This window comes from Miniopterus schreibersii (genome assembly GCF_964146895.1).
Source record: "Miniopterus schreibersii genome assembly, chromosome: 1".
In the NCBI taxonomy this organism is placed as follows: Eukaryota; Metazoa; Chordata; class Mammalia; order Chiroptera; family Miniopteridae; genus Miniopterus; species Miniopterus schreibersii.
Window position 1 is genome coordinate 88,051,822 of NC_138101.1, and position 26,928 is coordinate 88,078,749.

The following is a 26,928-nucleotide window of genomic DNA, read 5'->3' on the forward strand; positions in this document are numbered from 1 at the left end:
GAATAAACTTAACCAAAGATGTAAAAGAACCGTACTTAGAAAATTAAAGGACACTGAAAAAAGAAATAGAGGAAGATACAAACAAGCGGAAGAATAGACCATGTTCATGGATTGGAAGAATTAATATCATTAAAATACCCATAGTACCCAAAGCAATCCATAGATTCAATACAATTCCTATTAAAATACCAACAGCATATTTCACAGAGCTAGAACAAATATTCCAAAAATTTATATGGAGCCAAAAAAGACTCCAATTAGCCACAACAATCTTGAGAAAGAACAGAGTTGGAGGGGTCACTTTACTGGATATCAAACCATACTACAAAACCATTGTAATCAAAACAGCCTGGTATTGGTACAACAATAGAGATATCAATTAATGGAACAGAACAGAGGCCCCCCAAAATCGACCCATGCCATTATGGTCAGTTACTATTTGACAAAGGAGGCAAGAGCATACAATGGAGCAAAGACAGTCTCTTTAATAAATGGTGCTGGGAAAATTGGACAAGTACATGCAAAAAAATGAAACAAAATCACCAACTTACACCATACACAAGAATAAATTCAAAATGGATAAAAAAACTTAATATAAGTCTGGAAACCATAAAAATCCTGGAAGAAAACATAGGTAGTAAAGTCACAGACATCTCACCTAGTGGAATTTTCACCCATACATTTCCTAGAGCAAGAGAAACAAAGAAAAAAATAAATAAGTGGGACTACATCAAACTGAAAAGCTTCTGCACAGCAACAGAAATCATCCTCAAAATACAAAGAAACCCCATGGTATGGGAGATCTTATTTGCAAAGGATACATCTGATAAAGGGCTATTTTCCAAATTATACAAAGAACTCATACAGCTCGGCCGGGCGTGGCTCAGCAGATGAGCTTCGACCTAGGATCCAGGCGATTGGGGTTTAATTCCCGGCCAGGGCACATGCCCGGGTTGTGGGCTAGGCAGCCGATCAATGATTCTCTCATCATTGATGTTTCTATCTCTCTCTTTCCTCTCTCTGAAATCAAGTTGTTTTTTTAAAAGTTGTTAAACCAATTTGCACTCCACTCAATAATGCTAAAGAGTTTTTGGTTCTATGTCTTCACCAATACTATGCCTGGTATTCTTAGTTTATTCAGTCTTTCTCAACCTATTTGGTGTGAAAATGCATCTTATGATTTTAATATGCAATTCATTGATCTAATGCAACTAAACAATTTCTCATATATATAGTAGCAATCATTGTTTTCTCTTTTTAAAAAGGCCAGTTCATGGTTTTGTTACATGTTTCTTTTGAGTTTATTGCCTTTGTCTAGTTAATCTCTATGAGTTCTTTATTTTTCTGGAGCCTAGTCATTTATTAGTTATATGGTATGCAAATATCTTCCCCCAGTTTTTTGCTTTTGTTTTTTTTACTATGTTTTGATAATTAGAAATATTTACTTTTAATGTAGTAATATTTATCATTATTTTTCTTTAATGTTTTTGCTTTGGGATCTCATTTAAGAATCATTCTCTACTCCCCAAAATATAAGAATTTGTATTGCCTTTGTAAAATTTAACATTTTGTGCTTAACACTTAAACTTTTGAACCATCTAGAGTTGATTTGTACGTATGTTATGAGGGAAGACACCATTTTAATTTTTCTCATGTGGATAAGAAATTCTCAGAGTATCGTTTATTGATTTGTCCATCCTTTCCACACTCAGCTACAATGCCAGTTCTGTAATATATCAGATTTTGACATATAGGTGGGCCTGATCTTGGCTGTGTGTTCCATTGATGTATTTGTCACCCCCTTCCTCGATGCTAATTACTACACATAACTATAACTACATAATTACTATAGCATTATAATGTCTTGTTAACTGATATGGTGTTTGTTCCCAGTTCTTCTTCAAATAGCTACTTCCTTTTCTGAATACATTTTAGAATCAGCTTGTTAAATTCCACAATAAATGGGAACAATTTTAATTAGGAATTAAATCACACATTGATTTTCAGAGAATTTCTATCTTTACAATACTGAGTATTTCTAGTCATGAACATGTTATATCTCTACCTTTATTTAGATTTCACCAAAAATGTCTTGCATATCTTTGTTAGGTTTGTATTGATATTTTATTTTTTAGGTTGTTATTATTAAAAATGGCATCTTTTTAAATTGCATTTTCTCATTTTTTATTGCTGGTGTATAGAAGTAAATTGAACTTTGATATGTTGATATCGCTAAATTCTTATTAATCCTAATAATCTGTCAATTATGGATTTTGATATAAAAATGTATCACATAATGATATGACATTTTTTCTTTCCTTGCCAGTCCTCATGATTTTAATTTATTCTTCCTGCCATAGATCACTAACACACACTTTCTAGAAAATGTTGCATATAGATGGTGATAACAGACATCCTTATTTTTATTTCTAAGTTTTAAGAAAAATGCTTTTGAAATTTCTTATTCAGTGTGATTGTAACATAGTTCCTTTAAGAAGCTGAGAACATTTTCTTCTATTCCTAGTTTGCTAAGAGGCATATTAATTTTGAATTTTATAAAGTACTGTTTTCTTGTCTAATGAAATAATCATGTAGAATATTACATTAATAAAATTATGAACTTTTTAGCATTGAAACAACTTTGCTCTTGGTACTACATGCAATTTAAATTTTATGCAATTGGAGAACTTGGATTGTCAACTTTTTTGATGTTTTACATCTATTTTTATGAATAAGAATGGCCTGTGATTTTTTTCTCTTATATTTTCCATTTCTTATTTTGGCATCACAGTTATTCTAGGTTCATTTAAGCCCTTTATCAGATCTTTTTGAGTTCCTTTTTATGTTAAGCGTACTCTGATACTTTGGAGAAATTAACAAATAAAACAATCACCATCCCTGCCTTTGTTGAGCTTACCTTTGAACATAACAAAACGGATAATAAATGATACATGTATTAAATAATTTAACTATATGGTATATTAGGAGAGGATATTTGCTATGGAAAGAATGACATAAGGGACTAAAAAAGGATCAGGGATATAAGGGAGGGGGAAAGTTGCAATTTTAAGTAGAGTGGTTAAGGGAGCTGTCATTGTGAAGGTGACAATTTGGGGAAAGCATTGAAGAGAGTAAAGAAGTGAGCCACATGGGTACCTGGGACAAGAGCATTCTAGACAGAGAGAAATGTTTCTGCAGAGATCCTGCGGTGGGCATGTCTGTAATGTGTTCCACAAACATCAAGGATGGCAGTGTGGCTGGATGGGAGTAAGTAAGAAAGAGTAGTGAGATGAGAGGTCAGAGGGGCAGGATAGTCAGGTCATGTCGGACGTTTGGGACTCTTGGCTTTATGCTGAGGGGAGCCAGGAGCTTACATTATTGTAAGGTGTGAGCTGGACAATGACATGAGCTGTCTTACATTTTAGGAGCATGATTCCAGCTACTGTGCTGAGAATAGACTGCAAGGAGCCAAAGACAGAAGCAGGACACTACTGCAGTAGTCCAACCAAGGGACTAGGGGAGGAAGCAGCAGCGGTGGTGAGAATTGCTCAGATAGTAGACATTGCTTTAAAGTAGTTCCAAGGTAATTTCCGGATAGATTGGATGTGGGGTGTGAGAAGAAGAAATGAGTGAAGGATAGTCCAAGGTTTGCATCTGATCAAGTGAAATGGGAAAGATGTAGGTGGAGCAGGTTTGGTGGGGAGCTGGAGAAGTGAGAAATTCAGTTATAGAAAGCTTCTCAGGTCAAGTGGAGATGCCTAGTGGCAGGCAGATCTATGAAGCTGGAGTTTAAGCAGGAGGGAGACATACATTTATGAGTGAATGTGTACAAAGAAGTGAGTATAGAGAAAAATAAGAGCTAAGCACTCAGGCCTAAGTAGTCAGGGAGAAGAAGGTGAGCCAACAAAGGATCCAGAGGAATGACAATAATTTTTGTTGTTTTGAGAGCACCATATATATAGTGTGAATTTGGGCCCTAAACCTCTCCGAATGTGAGCTGGCGATAGGAAACCTTTATGTTCTCTTTGTTCAGCCAGAATCCTGCCATGGTGTTATACGGAGACTTCATGGGCCAAGTCTCCAGTCCAGCTTCCCACCATTCACAGACCTCTCATGGGACTCCTCAGAATGTAGGTTCTGGGCACATGGGCACTTACCTCAGGGCAAACTTAATACCCAGGACCTGTGTTTTCTTTTCATTATTGGCCTACAATGAATTGCTTTACTTTACATCACCTCAAACTGTACATTAGCAAATTGTCTTTTAGGTAGAATTTAGATGTAATGTACCTGGAGAGATTTCTTTAAACACCCAAACTGCTTCATTGTCCTTGTCAGGTATGCTGTTAGATTAGTTGTAGGTTACCAGAAATTGAAAGGAGTCAGAGATGACCATAAGGCTTTGGGACTAACAGATTAGTGGAGTAGCTATTTGCCGAAATAGTGAAGATTAATGGGTGAATTATTCTCTTTTTTATGGGGTGAGCACAGAATCAAGAGTAAAGAACTGATATAAATCCCAAATTAGAGTTGTCCATTTCAAAATAATCGTCTTGGGAAATCTTTCATTTATTCCAGCGATGCTGGCATTTCAAAATCAGTTTAGGAGGCCTTTTTAAAGATTGCTATCAAGACCTGTAGAATTTTTTTCTCTCTCAATATCCTGTGGAGCAGTAAATCTTTGGTCTGTGAGGATGGATTTACTTTTTAGAACCAGCCAAACAATCATTTAGTCCTGGGTCTGTTGCAAATGATGGTTGATCAAAGTAGAGAATGATTGTTTGGGGTCTGAGATGAGCATGACCACAATTTAATGACTGCTTTTCTGTTGTGGTGTCTGTGCTGGCTTGTGCATGTTTCAACACATGTGATCAATGTGCATTTATTGATGATGAGCCTCTTTACGGCATGATCAGTGACCCTGGCCAGAGTGAGTCAAGAACATACACCATCCATCTGAATGAGTAATCGGTAGGAGGTAGAAGGATCCCCCACACTTTCTAATATATCTTGCCCCTTTGTTTATCCACTGGAGTTTAGTGTAGCCCTACAGAGGATAGTGCTTGTCAGTGGTGCTGACTTTGAATGACAAAGTTTTCACATAACCTTCAAGCAAAGCCTCAGCCCAAACCTATCACTGACGGCCTAGGGATCCCCCGGCAGCAATAAATGTCTCAGGTTCATTTTTCACCAGATAATACTGTGGCTCAGGGTCCCGGAAGAAAATCACACACAGCTCTATTACATTTTAAATGCTCCTGATTCCCTTCTTTACTGGCTTCCCTTTAAGGGAAAAAAAAAAAGGATTTTTTTGTCATATTTTTTTCGTTCACTTATGTCCTTTTTGTTTTTGTTGAAATGTACTAGGTAATTGTATTGTAAATAATCTTAAGTGATTCTCACATTCCCTTTAACATAATTTTTATGGATCTTTGCATCTATAATGAATACATCTGTCTTAGCTTTTGTGACAGTGTTAATAAGTTTGAATTATTTTACCATTAAAGTAAGGCTGGCAATTATAATAAAATGTTTCTGCATCTCTATTTGTATGATATGTACTTTAAGATAAAAACTACAGATTTTTGCAGGACATTAAGTTTCTAATTCCAAAGCAGCTAAGGAATATGATGTCTGACTTTCTGTACTGTGCAATCATGTGTTTACAGATAGCTGAGTGATTTGTATTAACCAAATTGTGCTTCTATTTTTTCCAAGAAAAGTCATAATGGTTCTAAGTTGGACTAAAAAATGTAAAATTAAATATCCCAAAGTGATCATAATTAGAGTTAGAAAATAATTTTTGTTTTATTATTTTCTTTTTCTTTCTTTTTTATTTTAATTTTTATCTACTTCATTGGGGTGGCATTGGTTAATCAAATTATATAGGTTACAGGTGTACAATTCTATAATGCATCATATGTATATTGTATTATGTGTTCACCACCCAAAGTCATCTCCTTCTATCACCATTTATGCCCCCTCAAAAATAATTTTTTAAAAACACTATCGTTTAAGAGCTAGAATATTCTTTATATGCTCACTTATGGTTAATGTTCAGAATTCTTTTTTTTAATTTTGGGATTCTTGTTATATAAGTAGAAAACAGAGGCAGAAAATTTAACAAAATTTACCTCCTAAACTTCATGGACATTCTGATGCCAAACCAACTAGACCTTCTTCATGTATTCTTTTCAGTACCTTGTTTTTTAATTTAAAATATAACTTCTGTGATAAACGGAAAGGACCAAAGAGTGGAGGCATGCAAGGAGTTAGGGAAAGCTCATATGCATAGGAAAGGGTACTGGACTCCAAGTGCTGGTAATAAGGGGTCAGCTTATCAGGCTCAAGAAAGCAATTCTTCCCCTTAGCCCATAGCACATCTACTCAACAAGGTAAGTGGGAAATAGTGAGAAATAAGTGGGGAGATGTGGCTTTTGGTGATTTCTAATTTCATAAGTGAATTCTTGGCCTTGGTCAATTTATATGTGTCATGTGTATAGAAATGTTTGTTCCTTCATTAGCTGATAGATATAATACAAAATGAGCTGATCTAATCTGAAATCCTGTTGTCCGCAAAATTTTGCATGATCAAATTTAAAAAATTGAGAATGTACAGGCAACTTGATGTTCTGAGAGAGACAGAAATTGTCATGCGTGTGTATGCACATGCGCACAAACACTTCCTCATGTGCTTTGCATCAGGCAAAGTACTATGGACTTTCTTCACTTTAACACATGTCCATAAAGTAGTTACTCAGGAAGGAAAGACATAGAAGATAAATAATTTTCAAATAGTCTCCAATGACTATTACAGAATGATGAAAAGTAACTGTAAAGAGGTATAGACACAGGTAAACAATTGTACTAAGTGTAAATACAAAATCCTTAAAAATATGAGTGAAATTATGTAAAATATACATATATGTGGCCAAGAACAAGAAGGTCATATTACAAAATAAAAAGTTAAAGAGCCCTGGACGATGTGGCTCAGTGGGTTGGAGTGTTGTCCTGTACACCAAAAGGTTTCGGGTTCTTTTCTGGGTAAGGGCACATACCTAGGTTGTGGGTTCTATCCCCAGTCAGGGCATGTAGAGGAGGCAACCAATCAATGTTCTCATGTCGATGTTTTTCTCTCTTTCCCTCTCCCTTCCTCTCTCTGAAATCAATAAAGGTGTTTTTTTTTTTTTTTTTTAGGCAATCTTATTTTAATAAACCTATCTCAAAGATACGCATGCAAAAATGCAAAAGACCATATATACAATGATATTCACTGTGGTGTTATTTCTAATAACAGAAGACTAGAAACAATTTAAATGGTCAAAAAAGAGAGGACTTGAGTAAACTATGGGACATCCATAAATTTGAATATTATGTAGCTGTAAGGAAGAAGGCAGCTGATTTCTCAATACTGATGCAGAACAATCTCCAAAATATATTGTTATGTGGAAGCGCAAAGCACAAAACTGTGTTCACAACTAAGAAACCAGGGAAATATTAATATATTTATTATAGACATATTTCAGTTATATTTTTAAAAATGTCACCGAAATGTATAAAGCAAAAAATTTTTTCATTAGATTCCACATGTAAGTGAGATCATGTGATACTTCTCTTTTTTGGACTGGCTTAATTCCCTTAGCATATTCTCCAGGTCCCTCCATGCTGTCTCAAAGGGTAAGAGATCCTTCTTTTTTACAGCTGCATAGGATTCCATGATGTAAATGTCCCACAGCTTTTTTATCCACTCATCTACTGATGGGCATTTGGACTGTTTCCAGGTATTAGCTATTGTAAATAACACTGCTATGAACACAGGGGTGCATAAGTTCTTTGTGACTGTTGTTTCAGGACTCTTAGGGTATATTCCTAGAAGTGGGATCACTGGGCCAAATGGCAGGTCAATTTTTAATCTTTTGAGGAAACTCCATACTGCTTTCCATAATGTGCCGGAGCCCGCCGGCAGAGTCGAACGGTCCCGAGAGTAGGGGTGAGGATGGAGAAAAGACAGACACAACAAAGATGGGATCGGGAGGACTGCAGCTCATGACGGCTGCAGCCCTGAGTTTATTTTCCCAGCTCAATTTATACCGGCGCTGTTGTTTTTGCTGAATAGCACCCTGTCCCGCATTCCTTCCCCTTGCCTGATACAAAGTAGTTCTCTCCAGGCTGCACAAACACACCTTCAGGTAAACATCCTGCCTCCTGCAGGAGCTCAGACCTTGGTAACTATCTTTGTCTCGGCTTCTAATGGGAACTTGTTGGGAAGGATTGAGTCCTTGCCTCGGTATGTGGCTTGACTGTCCCTTAACCCTTCAGGCTGGGGGCACCTTCCTAATAGGCCTTTCTAGAATTTAAGGCCGCAAACTAAATTAGTATCGCCTTGGTGCCTCAAGGTCTGGGTCAGGGAGCAGGAGAGCACTTCTGCAGCTCACCCAGGCAGGTCCTCCGTGCCTGGGGCCACAGCAGCTCACCCACATCTCCCTGGGAGCAGGGGAGCACATCTGCAGCTCACCCAGGCAGCGCCTCTGTGCCTGGGGCCACAGCGGCTCACCCACATCTCCCTGGGAGCAGGGGAGCACATCTGCAGCTCACCCAGGCAGCTCCTCCGTGCCTGGGGCCACAACGGCTCCCCACAGTAATGGTTGTACCAGTCTGCATTCCCTCCAGCAGTGCACTAGGGGTCCCCTTTCCCCACACCCTCGCCAGCACTTGTCATTTGTTCATTTGTTGATGGTAGCCATTCAGGCAGGTGTGAGGTGAAACCTCATTGTCATTTTAATTTGCATCTCTCTGATGATTAGTGACCTTGAGCATTTTTTCATATGTCTCTTGGTCATCTGTATGTCCTCTTTGGAAAAGTGTCTATTCAGGTCCTTTGCCCATTTTGAGTTGGATTTTCTTCCTTTTGTTAAGTTATATGAGTTATTTATATATTTTGAAAATTAACCCCTTATCAGATGTAGTAATAGCAACTATGTTCTCCTATCCAATGGGCTCCCTTTTCATTTTGTTGATGGTTTCTTTTGCTGTGCAGAATACTTTTTTTTTTTTGACAGAGTCCCATTTGTTTATTTTTTCTTTGTTTCCCTTGCCCTAGGAGATATATCAGCAAACATATGGCTACCAAAGATGTCTGATATTTTGCTGCCTATGGCAAAGACATGGAAGCATGGCACAGACTGAGAAATCTCAGAGGGAAGGGGGAAGGTGGAGGAGATTAAGAAAAGAATTTATATGCATATATGCATAATCTATGGACCCAGACGATAGTGTAGTGAAGGCCTGAGGCCGGCAGCAGGAGCAGAGGGGAGGGGGTCAATGGGCAAGAAAGAGGAGAATCTATAATACTTTCAACAATAAAGATAAATTTTTAAACAAGTATAAAGCTAAAATTAATAAAATTAATAACCTCCATTGGGAGAAAAACAGGATGGAAGGGAAAAGGATAAAGTGACCCTTCTTTGAAAATACTTTGTTTTACAATTTTGGCTTTGGAATCATGTAAATGCTTTATGCAATTAAAATTCAACGCATGATTAAAAGAAAAACAATTCCTAAATATTGAAAACAAACTGAAGAAAATCGTTTTGTACATACAAACTGAAAGAAATTATTTTGTACTTTACAATGATATGTAAAGTTGATGCGATAACTACGGTGACAATTGAATTTCTTTAATTGATTTTAAAACACAATATTTTGACTGTATATTTTTAATGGAATATACTCTAAAAGGCAAAGAACCACAGAATCCCAAGAGTGCAGTCAATATCTTATTATTAGCAGTCATATTAGCAGTGCTATACTGAAATTTTAAGAATTATTATAGTATAAAATGAATACTTATATTAATGTAATTAGGAACCAATATGATCAGTAGATGAGATGAGACACAACTATAAAGTAAAATATATTATTGCAATATTGTCATTTCAATGGTAAGTTTTAGTATAAGCTCATGATTTATTTTCCTTATAAAAATATATTTGTAACTCTCCCCACTTAAATGTCCTAGAAAGGTAACCTAGTTGCCTTAGACCTATTGGCATAGAGTTAAGAAGATTTTCTAAGTGTCCACAAAAGGTGACCATTCAGAACGTCCCCTGGAGGTCTGGGGGGTTGCGTGGAGCAGCATGTGACCCACCACGAAATGCTCCTAAAAATAATCTTTGTACACCCCACTCTTAGTCTTACGTTATATAAAACACAAACTTCACGAACTTCTACTGAAAGAAAACACTCAAGAAATAATAGAACAGTTGAAGGACAGTTTGAGTGACCTGTTTTTGGTATTTCTTTCAGAGAGTATATAAAGAAGAAAGGTGAAAAGAAATTACTGTATTCAGACAATGAGCTAGTATCTCCCTCTGTAAATAATAATTCTCGCACGTATGTACACTTTAAAAATTACCTTGTGTTAAGTACTCCTTATCAAGTAAGAAAGAAAATTTAGGACAAATATCAATATTAATAGAACAGTAATCAGAGATATAATTCAACTCATAACTGCCTGAATTAGATAGTCATTTGGAGTTTTAGATAAAATTTGTTGAAAAAGTCAGTGTTTCTCTGGTATCTTATGCCCTTCAAATCACCTTTAGTGTTATTTACAATGATTTGTAAATGGAACCTCACCGCCTGCCTATGTTCTGCTAAGCAGAGCCCTGAAGGACGGCGGGTCCCATCCCCAGGCGGGGCGGGTGCGGGGCTTGCAGGTTCCCCCCGAGACCAGGGCGAGTCCGGGGGCAGCTCACCAATGTTTTTCTCTCACATCCGTGTGTGTTTTTTTCCTCTCTCCCTCTCACTTCCTCTCCCTCTATAACCAATGAATAACATGTCCTTCGGTGAGGATTTATAATAATAATAATAAACGAAAAAAAAAATATTTTAAAACAGCCAAAGAGAGAATAAAAAAAGGGCAAAAGACTGAACCAGATTTACAGTAACAACTATCAAGCTGGTCATTGAAGAAAAGGTCTAAAACGGATAGTAAACACAACCAGTATTTTGGAGATTATTTTTATTATGATTATTAACAAGGCCATTCGTGTAAAAGCCTGTGGACATTTCTGATAAGTGATTTCAAAATTTCAGTTATGGGGCCTAACACCGTCTAGTAAAGAATCCAAGAGTGCCTCCGAATTCATTCCAATTAATTCAAGTTCTAAATAATGTAACAATAGAAACATCCCCTATTTATATGGTGTCCAGGTCATTACCTCCAGAACAAAAGCAACCCCCCCCCCCCAAAAAAAGTAAAAACTTTGGCTTGCCAATGCTTTTAAAAATTCGGGTATCTGCCTGATATGAGCGGGAATGAAACTCATGAGGCCAGTAGGCAGCCCACGGAACATGCAGGACTGAAGATCTAGGCATAGGCCAGTCCTGCTAAGAACACCACTGAACGCATTTGGGGAGAGCATTGCCGCTGCCCTCCCAGGGCCCAGGGCACTAAACGCTCCATGTTGCCACCGGCACCTACCAAATGCTCTACCCATGGCTCCCACCTCAAACTAAATGACAGAGGCACTGGGGTGGAGAAGCCTAAGTCTTGTGCTCACAAGCTAACTGCAAGGGAGACGGGAGGAAAGATCTACCATGTTAAAATTCTACAATGGGAGACAGGTTCTCCCTCCTACCAAGACTCATAATGGAAGGATTTCAGATGCTGGGTTGACAAAGGAATGGCAAATATCCACTCCAAGAAGATTCTGGCAGGACTATGATGAGACACCCAGATACAGAGGCACAGTAGTTTCTCACCAGATTGTATTGCATTTCATTATTTATTTTCTTCTGTTTCCTCTACTAAATGTTAGCTCCCTGAGGGTGCCAGCTTTAGCTTAATCGCATGTGTGTCTTTAGTGCTTTTGGTAAAGAATCTGACATTCTTGACTAATGGTTGTTGAGTAAATAGAGAAATGAATGAAAAAAATGAGTGCATGAGTAAATGAATGAAATAAATAAGTATGCTTCACAGTGGTAATACACCTAAGGTGGCCTGATGATATTTAACTAAGTTTCTCAGTACGTTTCCTTGGCATGGTTGCCCATGGCAGAGGTTGAGCCTTGGAAGTCCAAAGATATTTTCAAAAACTTAGTGGTGATAACTATCTCTTCTGTGGTGAGACAGAAATGCTGGGACTTGAGCCTAGAAATTTAAACATGGAAGAATGAGAATCAGTACAATAAGGACCTCGTGAAGCAGGCAGCTTCTCAAAAATGTATGGATTTCCTTTCATTCCTGGTAGAACCTACTTCTTGTTATCCCTTCCTAAACCCATTTATGTCAGAGTTGGCTCTTCGATAAAAATTAATGATTGATTCTAAAAAATGATGCATTACACATTCAACCCAAAAGTCTGATTAGCATGTGACTAATTGGTTCCCTTCTCCTCAAAGAAAAATCCAGGACACATAAATTGAACTTTTTGGGGTCAAAGAAAGCAAAATATATGACTTTGCAAATTCATCTCGGAAAGTTTTCTGAATGTTGTAATTAGATGTTTTCAAATATTTCATCATTCAAGATTAGACAGACTAAAAATAAGTTTTCAAGGGTGGCTTAAGGGTCATTTAAGGGACCTTGAAAAGGGAATCTGTTATCCAAAGATTTTATAGAGAAGATACATAATTCATTAAACAAAGTAATTTGCAAATCATATTAGGCTAAACCTGTAGAATTTTAGTAATAAGTGTGAGAGTTTTTTTAATCCATGGAAACTGTATGTTTCCTTACTTATCTAGTTGTAGCTTAAATGCATGTAAAATGCATGCTGTATAGAGAATGCACCTGCTCGCACAGTCTGCAATTTGAAAGTAAGCACACAAAGAGAGCCTTGGAAAGTATTTGTTAGTTTTTTATTTTATTTTTTTAAATTTATCTTTACTGTTGAAAGTATCACAGATGTTTCCTTTTTCCCCCCATCGATCCCCTCACCCCCCCCAACCCCCAGGCCTTCACCACACTATTGTCTGTGTCCATTAGTTATGGACATATGCATATAAATTCTTTGGTTAATCTCCCCCCACCCACCTCCAACACATCCTTCTGAACTGCCCATTTAATTCTCTTAGTTCTTGGTAGCTAAGAAGCCGTACAATCCAAAAATCTCAAAAATAAACTGGAGAACAGTTTGTACTCTCAACCCTATTCTGTGCTCATTTTGTAAATAATGTTTTCCCCCCAAAACTGAATTTTCATGACTTCATAATTTTCTTCATGGCCAAAAGGACACAGAAGTTTTGAGAAATATGTTACGTGGGATTTATTGTCTGCTTGAAGAATCTACTTCTGGTTCTGTCCAGAAAGGCTTAGGTCAGTGTCCTTAAAACTGTGATTCAGTCACTAACATAAGGATTCTCTCAGTGGCACGAAGGCAGGAAAGGAAGATGTGCACCTGACATAGGAGAAGTAGCTAGTTACTCATTAGGATTGGATTTAAAAAGACAAGGACTTGGTGGAAACCTGACTTGCAGATACTTTGTCCAAATCTCTTCTTTTGTTCCTCACCCACTTTTTGTTTTCTTGTAATTGAATTCTAGCCTTGGAGGATTTTTCAACCAATACCAAAAGATAGGAAGAGAGAAAGTGAAGGCAGCAAACAGATCCTACTCCTCCATGGAGTTTTGCTGCAAAGGGAAGAGAAAAATGGGCATCTACCATGAGGCATATGGAAGCATGAGAAGGTTCTCTTTTTTAAAGGAGAGAGAAGAGATCACTGTTATGCCTTGAAGTAGATGAAAAGGAATGGGATTTGAAACACAAGTGGAGGTGTTGGCTTTAGGTAGATGCACAGGGAGTTCATCTATGGACACAGGAGGCCAAGGCAGGATGGAAGCTTGTGGAAGCTCTCTTCTGATTATTTCTGTTTTGTCAGGGAGATATGAAGTAAGGTCATTTGAAAATTGCTGAGAGTGTGTCGAAGATTTGAGAAGAGATAATTAAGTGTAAAATTGTCAGTTGAGAGACACAGAGTAAGTAGAAAGAGAAATACAGCATTTCCCAGCATTGTTTGAGGTTGGTGGTCCAGTTAGCATGGTTGGGGTTTTTCTCTCTAGCCAGGTTTAGCAGCACAGGTACAGGCCTTGAGTAGGCCAAGTTTCCATTTAACCAGAGTTGAGATTTAACTATTGAGGCCAATGGGATGGGGTAGGGTCACAGTAACTGAGGGTATAAGCAGTGGAGTTGTAATGATGAACCATGGAATATAAGCTAGTTATGAAGGAAGGTGAATACAAGACAGGGTTGAGGGACATTGAAGATTTAATAGGGCCAGTGAGTTGCAAGACCCAGAGGTATAGAAGGATTGTTGGATATAGGGTACAAAAGAATTGTGAGCTGTAAAATAGAAGGTGGTGGTAAAACAGTAGACATCAGAAACTGAGATTATGGAGGCTGTGCAGTTACTGGTAATATCAAAGTCTAAGGGGGAGAGCAAGGTTATTCACAGAAAAAAGATCAGGTACTGAGAGGCCAATGTATTGGAAGGATCATTTATTTATATACTAAAATCACTATGAATTATTAAAGTAGTATTAGAGATAGCAACAAGGATCCTTAAGCTAAAATCCTCAAAAAATGGGAGTGGAATCCTGTAAGTCTATAATAGCTCAGACAAAGAGGGTTTAGTAGGTGATATGAACTCAGATTATGGCATGAGTTTGAAAATGGTGAAGATCTATAATTGTGGGCATGGAGAGGGAATGATTTAAGAAGAGCAAAAAGGCCCATTAGTACAAGAAATGTCAGAGAATGCAGCTACTTTCTGAGGGTACAGAGCACCAGTGTCCTGGAGAGGAGACAGATTTCACTGAAGGTGAGAAGGTAAAGGGAACATCAGAAAACGAGGTTGAGGATATAGAGGATTTTGCTGATGGTGGACTGTAAATTCCAGAGGGCACAGTAGAAGGGCTTTGAATGTTGGAAATGTGTAGAGATAAGGTTAGAGGATCTACAGATTGTATTAGAGATAAGGGCCCCAATAACAAGGGAAGATGTGGGAGCTTTGAGTTCCTTGTGATGACTGAAGTAAATGGATGATGAGTGTCATGGAAATGGTCTAACCATGTGTTAGCTGGTAAAATTTGAATGCTAGAAAAGTAGATGTGCCCTGGCCTGTGTGGCTCAGTTGGTTAGATGTCCCCTCATGCACCAAAAAGTTGCCAATTTGATTCCCAGTCAGGGCACATGCCCAGGTTGCAGGCTCAAATCCAAGTAGGGGTCATGCAAGAGGCAGCAGATTGATGTTGTGCTCTCACATAGTTATTTCTCTCTCTCTCCTTCTCCTTTTCTCTCTCTCTAAAAATCCATTTAAAAAAAAAAATCTTTTTTAAAAAGTGAATGTTACTTCTCTAAGATCACAGAAGCCTCTGTGGTGTACCTTACTCCTGCCAATGGCAGTACAATGGCTTTCTATCGATCTCACTGTCTATCATCCTAGTCTACTATATTTATGGCATTGTACTGGTTACTTTTAGGGAATTGGCAAGCATCCTGAATGTCTATACATAACATATAGAATTGGAAGCCATAACCTTCGTGATGTTTCTGGAGATCCAAGGGCTCATGTAGGGATTTTGCTTCCAAGGAAAAAAACAAGTTGGAAACCTTGAACTTCTTACCCACCACCTGTAGAGTAACTGGATTTTGAAGATTGAATGTCCATACTGGGAGACTTTCTTTGACTCATTTACGTCTTCAATGGGGCCAGAGCAGTGGAAGGCTCTCTAGGTAACCCAGGCTATGCCATTAACTGGCTTGATGTTGAGTCCCTATAACTAAACTCAAGGAAACAGAGTTCTTGCTCCATTAGTATCAGATAAGGTACAGTGTGTGTTATATGGTGAACCTCAATAAAATAATTATAATGAGAGCTGTTGGATTTGAGGGACAAAACAAGACCTCTTTGATGCATAACTACTATCCTTTGGAGAAACAGCTCTTATATGTGACTGGGCTCTGTTAGAAACTGAAATACTCTTGAGTGATCCCTGGTGTTCACACAAATTGAGCTGTACATCATACAGTATGAGCTTTCTCTGTCTGCTGAGCCTAAAATCTAGGTGTACTTAGCAGCACTGCAGTATTAAGTGGAAGTAGTATTTATGAGACCAGACACTCAGAGACCCTGAAATGCAAAAATATATTTCCTGTGGTTTGCTCCTCCCTCAAGTTTCATTCCAATCATCTTTGCTCAATCAATTCTTGGGGCTCTCTGATGCCCATTGACAGAGTAAGAATACTGACAGTGTATGAAAAGATTTGACCTATGCTCAGTGAGGACTCTGAAATCTGTCTCCATCCACTCTGTAGTTCATGGAAATTCCTACTAGTGACCAGAAAATGGTTAAGTGTTAGCCTTAATTCCATATTCTGTTGCCATTTTTTCGTCTTTTTATGTATCTTCTCAAATAATTTAACAGAAACTTGAAAGAAGCTATAGTCAATTCTAAATACAGTGTTTGTGGTAGTTATGCTTTATACAGTACCAAAGAACATTGAATTAGTGACTATTGAACCAGTGCTCCTAGGGGAAATACATATTAGGTTCCTATGAGCCTAGGTCATGATTTTCATCAACTAATTAAATACATAACCTTGGTTTATATGTATTTCTGTTTAAAGAGACCATATTTAGTATATACTGTTAATTCATTATCATTGAAATCACAGCCAACAGCCCTGTAACTCATGACTATAACTCATGACTCACTGAAGCTTATCTAGCTCACATATTTTCTCTAGAAGACACATCACTGTCTTCTTGTACTTAGAAATATTAGCACTTTAGTGCTATGCCTGGAGGCCATTTTCAACAGCAAAATTACCAACAAAAGGCATGGAAATGTGTAAAATATAGCACTAAATATACTGAAAAGGAAACTTGTTCACAGTAGGAAAGCTGAAACAAGAAGGCAGAGCAACACCATGGTCAACCTCAGCTGGCAACATGACATCGGAGGACTCAAACTTTCTGCCACTCTACTGTTGTCCATGATAGACTGCAAAAGTGTCACACTTGCTTTTGGGATTACAAATAAATTTTAGTGAGAAGAAGAATTCACAAATGCAAAATCTGTAAATAATGACGATCGACGACATATTGGAAAGAGTCCCTGGCAATGTGTGGGTGCTGTCCCAGACATCTTCTCTGAACAAGCTAGACTTCACACAAGGCATCTTATACAATCGTCCTTCAGGCCACTCACATGGGAAAAATGATGTGAACACTCCTAGCATCACACTGAGGGGAAAAAACAAACAAGAAAAATGGGTGGGGAGAGAATGATACTATTTACTGGTTATCAGACAAAGAGAAAGGGAAAGGAAACTGGTAGCACTACTTCCTGTGATTCCTAATTTCCTGCCATGCTGCCAAACTGAAATGTTCTCCAAGTCCTCTTATGGGTTGGGTATGCTTGGAAAAGGATATTAGCTTTTTATCCTTGTGCATAATGACGTGGTTAGCATAAGGCCCTCTTTAGTTACTTGTTCTAAAGAGAAAGTGATGAAGTGGAATCCGATCTCATTATTCAAACAAATATTTATATCTTAGGGTATGGCCTCAGGCTCCTTACCCACACACTTCCACCAACTCCCATCCATCAGAAGGGAGTTGTGTTTCTTAATTGGTCCTCATTATGGTAGTAATAATAATAGCTAATGTCTAATGAGAGTTTACTACATGCCAAGTATTATGCTAAGTATAGTTTTATTTAACCATTGTAATAACCCTATGAAATAGTGTATCTTTATTTTACACAGGTAAGGAGGCTGGGGTTTGTAATTACATTTAGATAACTTACTCAAGATCACAGAGCTATTTAGTGGTATAGCCAAGATAAGGACCTAGTGGAAGTATCCCAGTAAACACTAAGCTGTTACTTCAGAAGCATGCCGCATCAGCAAGGATAGGCTGGGTTCTACAGCAGTAACAAGCAACCCCTAAAATCACAGTGACTTAAAATCACGGAGATTTCTTTGCCATGTATGCTACATTACATATCCATCTTGGATCAGGCATGGGCCTATACTGTGCTGTTTTCATTCCAGATGGCTCCAGGCTGATGGAGCAGTCACCATCTGGAACACTGCAAGTCACCAGTGTAGACAGAAAGTATTGTAATATCACACTGGGTAAGAAAGCTTCCTCCTGGAAGTGGCATTACTGCTTGGGCTCACATATGATTGGCTAAAACAAGTCATGTGACCAATCCTAACTCCAAGGGGTCAGAAAAGTGCACTCCTACCAGGTCTAGAAAACTGCTGAATAGCATTAGTGACCACCACCCAGAAGCTAACTTATGCCTTATATGGCCTGAAGGCTTCTCCGAGCAGCAGGGGTTCTCACTTCTGACTCAAATGCTTTTGTGTTCTTAGAGGATGCATTTCACTTAGCTAGGAATTAAATACTTCTATGGTCAGATCCTGCTGAGCACATTATGATTTTAAAATAGTGAATATATATTTCTACACCCTTATTTTAAAGATTGTATAATATTCCATTATATTTCGGGTCCATTATACATTAAACAAGATCCTACCTTCAGACATTTCAGTTGGTGTCAATTCTTCACTATTTTAACACAAGGCTGTTGTGTTTTCTATAGGCACAGTTTGTGTTTTCTCTTATTGGTTTATATAGTTGATGTTTAGCTAAGAGGCTTTTTGTCATAAATGTTGCAAATAGCTTTCATCGTTTTCTCTTTGCCCTTTAAGTGTAATTCTGGTATGTTTGGACAGGGAGGTGTTCAGGGACTCCTTTGGAACAGCCACATGTAAGTAGATGAACACCCCGCGTTCACCCTGTGCATCACATCAGCAGAGCAAATGAAATCTGATTATGGGCTTTGGGGTCGTAACGCCCCATAGCTGTGCTTATCTTCTAGCATTTTTGTTTGCCAGTTTTAATTGACTCTTTGGTTGCTCTGATCTCTATCTCTACAAACAGTAAAAAATAATAAATCAAACACATGAGAAAAAAGCAAAATTTAGTATTATTACAAGACAAAAGGGAACACTAGGCTAAGAAGACAGATAGGAAGAATGGATATCCCCAAATAATGGCAGATGCACTAAGATACAGATCATATTACATTTGTCCAATTTTTTTCCTCATATCTTAGTCTCCAGCATTCAAGTATACTTGTTTTTTGGCTTCAAGGCACACATTTCAAATGCTCAGATTTGCTTTGTTAGCTGGCATCCAAGTACAAGTCTAACAATTTGTTCTTTGGTAAAAAAGCAAGTTCATTATCCTCTGTTAATGCAAAAATGTCTTAAACTGAGGCTTCTTTTACTATCAATATATCCATCACACATTGTAGGATTTAAAGAGACCTGGGGCATTAGACTTTTTACTTGATAAACTTTTATACCACTTGAATGTTTTACCAGAAGTCGTAATTATTTTTATAAGAAAAATCTGTATGTGATTAAGATATACAAATGAACTAAGAAAATAATTTTAATTAAAAACAATATTCTAAATTATTTTATGTGATGCTAACAAAATTCTACAGATAAATACACTGGGCTTTAACGTGTGATGGGGATTTGGAGCAGAGGGAGTGAAGGAATGTCTATGTTACTCTAAATCATATTGTTAAAGGGGTTTCAAAGTTAAATGAAATTTTGATTTGACCAGAATTCATATAACTTCTTTGAAATAAATCACTTAGCATTACCTTGTTCACATTTTTCCCTCTAAAAAACAAACATTGAATTGATCCAGAGCCTCCATTCAAGAATTACATTGTAGAATATAGTTTAAAAGTAAATTTGATTTAAAAGAAGAACAAATTTATCAGATGACTTAAGGAATGAAATAGTCATTTATTTACAAATCACTGATATCAAAATGTACTGTGTAGATATATTATCACCAAAGAAATGTAGAAATTATATTCTGATTTTGACAAATGCCTCTCATTGGAAAAGTGAAAACAAAGGATGTTCCCATCATAAGATGTGGGAGAGAAATATTCCATAGGTGTCATAAATGCTGTTCAACGGAGAACTTTCTGAATCATCCCATGAATAGGAAATATCTATTTTTAAACAGTATTTGGGTAAAATAAGTCATCTCCTGAGAACTGTTTCATTACTAGATTCAACTTCTCCTGACCTTATGCTGATTATATGATAAAGTTTTATGAGGAGGTATAAAAGTGTAGCTGCTACTCAGCGGGGGGAAGGGGAGCCAATAGCAAGTTGACTGCTTAAACTACTCTACTTTAAGTAGTAGCACAGATTATGCAAAAGGATAAAACTCATAAATATTTTAGAACCCTGAATGATGGACATTTGGCAATATTTTAGATATTTTAAATGGGAGTATATTTTTCTCTAGCAAAAGCTATAACTAAAAGTTAAAATGGCTGTAGCCTCAGGACTGAGCCAAGCTGGGTAGTATTAGGCTAAGGAATCTTGAGGAATTACTTCTGTTTTGTGTGCCACCCCTAATGAAAATGTATTGTACGCGTTCTTTTAATGGAGACCCATTTATTACATAACTTAACGACATATCCTACTGAGGCCTTTTGCAGGGAACTGACCGTGTATAACAGCAATACAGCAATACCTCACAAACACAGAAGTTATTTATCTAGAAACTTTAATTATCTAGAAAATAACAAATATCAAATAGTAATGTAGTGTTGGAGCCCTGGCCAGTGTTTCTCAGTGGTTAGAGCACTGGCCCAGGAACTGAAGGGTCACAGGTTCAATTCCCAGTCAAGGGCACATTGCTGGGTTGCAAGTTCTATCCCCGGCACCTGCAGTGCACTTGTGGGAGGCAACCAACTGACGTGTCTCTCTCACATTGATGTTTCTCTCTCCCTCTCTCCCTCTCTCCCTTCCACTCTCTCTAAAAAATCAATGGAAGAAATATCCTCAGGTGAGCATTAACCAAACAAAAACGAAATACAGTATTTGAATAGCCAATACAAGTAACATCCAGACCAAATTTTATGAGCTCTGTGCTCATCGAAGAAATTTTCAGGCCTTTGCTCTCTGTAGCTAGCACAAACTTTTGACATAATTTAAAGTGCTTTATTTGCTTTCTCTGTCTATAGCAAATTAGAAACACTAAATTAGAAGTTGGAGACACTATAGGCAACGAATTGACATCAGGACAAATTGGTAACATAGCCTGAGCATAAGGGATGAGACAGAAAAAAGTTAGAGCCTAGATTCAAGAGCTCAACAATAAGAGTAATAGTAATCTGTTGCCATTTAATATGCCATAAAACACCCTTGTGTCTACCATAGGATAGCTGAATCTGGGGTATGCAAGTATTTCTATATGAGAGACCTATCATCCGCAGTGGAGAAAATATACTTCCATAAACTTCACCATGAAATACTGCTAAAGGTTCTCACTAATCTGTGCTCACCAAGGCAATTTCTACTTACGGTTTTAGAAATCTTGACATTAGGAAAAGGGACTGCCTCGTTAAGAGATATATGCATCCAGTAGCTGAAAAACCCACATTAAAATGAATAAGTTAACTTTCTGATTTATAAAGGGGTTGGCAAAAGTAGGCTTACAGTTGTTTGTATGGAAAATAATACAATAATGAATAAATAATAATACAAGAATAAACTCTGTGTTTTGTGTACTCACAACTGTATACCTCCTTTTGACCACCCCTCTATATGTCTTGTATCATGTTAAGTCCATTTTACACCTGAAGTCAAAAGAAACGAGCCTTCGTTCCTGGTAAAATTATGAAGCTATTGCCACCACCTGATCCCTCCAATCATCTGCCTTCTTCCCGATCCCCCAACATAAAGATAATTTCTCTTCAAGCAAAGTTTCAGCACAGAGATTCTGATTTTAAAGCTTTTTCTATATTTCCTTGTGAAACTACTTATTTTCTTAGAGAAATCTTATGAGTACCTACCCATTTGCATAAACATTCTTTAATAAGTCATTCTGCGATATTTTTTAAAATGACCCAATTACTCCTCTTTTAGAATCTTTAAACATTCATCATTAAAAACTTCTGATCACACATATAGACATGTTTTATAATTATATATTTTTTAAAAAGGCTACTAAGAGCAAAAATAAAACCTTTTACTCACAGCAGAAAGACAAGTTATTTAGGATATACAAGTACTTTTGTGATTTTTAAACCAGCTTCTGGGGAGATTAAATTCAGAGGTATCATTGCAGGCACTCTATCCGGAATAAAACTGTGAGCCTGAAGCTTGTGTGTGTGTAAACAGAAACCACCGAGGTGGGGGTATGGAAAATGTTGGAGCATCAGACATATCAATGAATGCTCTTCCACGATTTTCACTCAGAGTGCAGCTCTAGGCACTGTGCAAAGTTGTATCAAATAATCATGGTTGTTCCTAATCACCTTAAACACAATTTACAAACAGAATCATTCTTAAAAACCACACCAATGGAGAGGCCAAGAGTGACTCTGTGGTCTTGTGTATTTGTGAAAGCTGCAGATTTAGATAGGGTCGGGGCAGTGGGAAGGTGTCTTCTCTTTTTCAATTTATTTGATAAGACTTCATGGTGCTATTCAGAAGATAGGAAAGGGGGATCGACTGCTGAGTAAATTGCTTATTTCTTTTTTATATTGGAGTCTTTAAGTCACTCAACAGAGATGCCTACACAGAGCCACCCATGATGAGAGGCCAAGAGTGGGCATCACTCTACAAAAGCCTATTGAGACACTCACTCAAGGTGGAAGAAAAACTAATAAAAAATTAGTTGCCTCTTCCCACAAACTCTCTCCTCAAAATGTTTTTACTCATCTGAAAGCATGTTTAGAAGATGGTCTCATGCACGACCTCTAAATAGATACAGTAGGCAGAGTTCAGATGTAGAAACCGTAAGTCAGCGGCAACCTGCAGAGAGCACAGGAAAGGGTGGGAGTCCAGTGTCAGCCTCCTGAGTTTTTATTAGTTCTGCTCCATTGCCAAGCCTCTGTTTGTTAGTAGAGAAAATACAATATGGTTTGTTCAGATAGTTATTAGTGGGTAATAAAACATTACTTGAATCTTGACTCTGTCCTTCCCAGCTGGATACCTAACCTTCCTGGGCATCACTTTTCTCATCTGTTAAATGGGTGTAATAACGCTTACTTTCCCAGGCTGCAGGCAGTTCTTCAGACAATGTATGTAATGCCCTGAGGATAGTGGCTGCCACAGGAAATTCTCAATGAATGGAAGTTCTCACTAGTTTTAGGAAGTCCTCATCCACTGCTTGTTTTTGCTCTCTACACATTATATCTTGACTTAAAAAACACATAAAAAGTTGCTAACTTTCCTTTCTGATGGTTTATCCACCTGTAAAAGGAGGCTAGCAGACCAGAGAGCATATTTAAATCAGAAATAAAAATCAACTTTGTAAACTGTGTGAGACTACATGAGAGAGGTACATTCTGAATTGCATCCTTGCTATTTTAGTAGAAATAAAATGCTGCTTTGGAAATAAACTTTCTCTTTATTGATATAACATAAAACACTCTTCTGTAAGACATGGTGTGCTCACAAAGGTTTCCTTTGTTCCTGTGAGACTGTTAATAGAAGACATAAGATCTGGGGCAGAGAATTCAGCCATGACCATGTGCATTCGTGGCTTCATAGAAGGATCCCGAACAGAAACCCTGTGAGAAGGTTCAGAAATCGAAGAGCAAGAGAAAGAAATAGCTCCAAACTGGAGGACTTTTTATGTGTGTTTTCCTCCTCATTTGCTTCAGTTTCTTACACAAGGACTCAACTAGTGAAATTTGTTCTGAATATTTTGGCAACTCTGTGTTGCCAGGTTAGATGTCTGTATATAAATTCTTCCATGAGCAGTTAGTAAAAACTGATGGTTATGATAGTAAAAGGAAACTCAGTGGGAAAATTATTTTACAGTCAGGATTCTCACAATGTCAGGTAGATTATGTTTATGATTCGGGATCTGAACCCTTCAAAATACACCCAGTAATTTCATTTCAGAAATGCCATTTCAAACACATTCTGTACTCTTTCTAAAAATTAATTTTAAAATATGAAGAAATAAAATCGATATATTAAAAGATTTTGGGGACTTGAAAATCAGAAGACAAAACCTGTGTTTCATACCATTTAAATGAAATTTAGAGACGACTGAAGGGAATTTTCCACCTTATCTAACCTACACAAGAGGACAAAAGAGTGGGTAGTCCAGACTGCAAGCAGTGACCTATAAGATTAAAAAGAAGTCTCTTTGTCGCAATTTTATCATTACTTGTAAGTGATAAAGTGCCAAAAGACAGGCTGGTGGCAGTAGCAATATATTTTCTTCAAGGCAGTAAAATCATCAACAAGGTGTCTGTATATGTGAAGTCCTGCTTGAATATAAAAGCAATTTTCCAGAGCCTTGTAGCTTAATTCTATTGTTTTCGTCAAGAACGAATATTCTAGATTACAATTTTCAGTGACGGATTGTAACGGACACAACTTGAAAAATGGGTGCGGAAACTCCCCGAATGATTACAGAACAAGGGTCCAATACCATTAGGGGCAGTATTTGCATTTATCTAAAAAAAGATTAAATGCTAACAGGTCTGTACATCTGTCTGCATAACATCCTTGCGTGCTCTTTCTATTAAACTGAAGTAGGGAAAGTGCAAGATTGCAACGGAACAAAGTAGAACAAAATATAAATAAAGCAAATCCAAGTAAAAGTTTAAGTGGATGTTATACAGTAATGCAAAAATAAATAGACACATTACAGTAAAACACTGATTTTTTAAATATTCCATTGTTTAAAAACAAAACAACTCCACTAAAAATATGAATGTCACTTAATTGTATCACTTTCAACAAGTTCATTTTTGGCTAAGTTTTCAAGCCTAAGGCAAATCCAAAGTTAAAAAATGTTAACATATCACCTCTGAGTATTTAAATCCAGTTAAGACCAAAGGCAGTTTTAATTATTTAGATTCTCAACAGCTTTTATGGATAATTTTATGGCCAATAATTACTGCGCAGAACGTTGCTTAGAAAAGAGTAATAACTTACGCGTGAGGAAATAATCAGGTTGTCATGGGTGAGACATTAATTGCTCTCTGCTCTTTCGTACCATTCACTGGGGAAGTTCATGCATTGGAGGTCCTCATCCCTGGAAGGGTCTTTTTGCTGGTGGTGCCACCAGGGGCCATACATAAATGACAACCTTCAATTAGAGCTTGATGATATTCATTTTATGACATGCTTAAGTGTGTGGTACTTAAGGAATTGGTGGGGTACTTGAGTGGTTTTAGAAGCACACAGGGGATAGCAAATGACAGGAAAGGTAGTAAGATTATAGTTCGCAGGGGAAAAGGGATAGCAGAGTATTGATGGCCTGACAACTTTAACTCAAACACTTCGGAAGGTATCTGGGAGAAAACAGTAGCATAGAAATCTCAGAAAATAATATGTTCAATTAATTGAGTTTTTAGGACATTTCTAAGAAAGACCTTCTTATTTCAATCCTTAACTCTGAAGATATTTCCACAGGGGATGTTTTTTGTATCAATTAGCATAGTAAGTAGTATAGTCCCATATTTCATTTTTACGATGATTTAAGGTCTTGTAGAAGCTCATTCTGCATCTCAATATCACTGTAAAAATCCTACAAATTTAGAGGAAAAGGCATAGTCTATTGGATTTTATGCAGGGAAAACTAGAATATACTTAAGCAGTCGGTTATGTCATAAGTCCCTGGTATTATCTTCCTTTTTGATTTCTGATTTTTAAAAACAGTATGGTGGAAAGATTTTGTTCATTGAGTATTCCTATTTCTCAAGGTTTCACTTGTCTAAAAAACCATGATGTGGAGAAACAAGCAACTTGCATTTGTGAAACACTTTTCTAACCACACATTTGAACATCTTGCTATATAAGTAACAGAGCGAAATGATGAAGCTAAGTAGTCAGGTTACCGAGATATATCTTGCAGGGGGCGGGGGGGAAGCATGTAATTTCTATCCCTAAAAACCCTCTAAGTGACTGGGCAGTAACCTGGGTAGAATGGTTTACCAATAAGTGATCCCAGCAACAAAAGTTAGAGCAGAGGAATATACAAATACTCTCTTACATCCAGCTCTATGAGTCTATCCTCACACAACAGAATTTAAATGCCTTCTTACTTGGGAAAATTTATTCTAAATTATCTATTATTCCCCCATCCTCCTACTGATTCTTTATAACCACTCCAACTCTGGCTCTTTAGTTATCCATTTTTGGTAAGAGGGATTTATCCACTCTTGAAAATAAGTCTGAACGTCATTTTATTTGCCTTCTTCATTTTATAGCAGAAGGAACTAAGAAATCAGATGATTTGTCAAGACCACACAAATAATTCCTTGTATAGCCAGAACCAGAACTCCAATCTTTCTCTGCTCAGTACATTAGTCTTTCATATTTAAAAATGAAAGTGGTTCTCAGTAACTCTATACTAAGCAACTTATATTGCAGCCTCCCCCACCCCAAGCATGAATGAGGTCTAGGAGTCTAAATTCTGATACATTAATAAAGAATTTGTCTTTCTAAAAATGTAATTTAGACCGCACTCTGTAACAGTGATTTTCAACCAGTGTGCCACGACAGTTTTGTAAAAATATATCTTTATTGATTTCAGAGAGAGAAAAGGGAGAGGGGAAGATGGAAACATCAATGACTAGAGCGAGTCATTGACCGGCTGCCTTCTGCAGGCCCCCGGCTGGGGCTGGAGCCCTCAACCGAGCATGTGCCCTGACCAGGAACCGAACTGTGAGCTCTTGGATCCTAGATCGATGCTCAACCACTGAGCCACACTGGCCGGGCCCACAAGAATTTTTTAAATGTGCTATACCTGACCTGACTATTTAGCCAGAGGCACTGAACTCTTTCCCCTTAGATTGTCAAATTAAAAAACGGCATCAGCCAACACAACAAAAGCCATC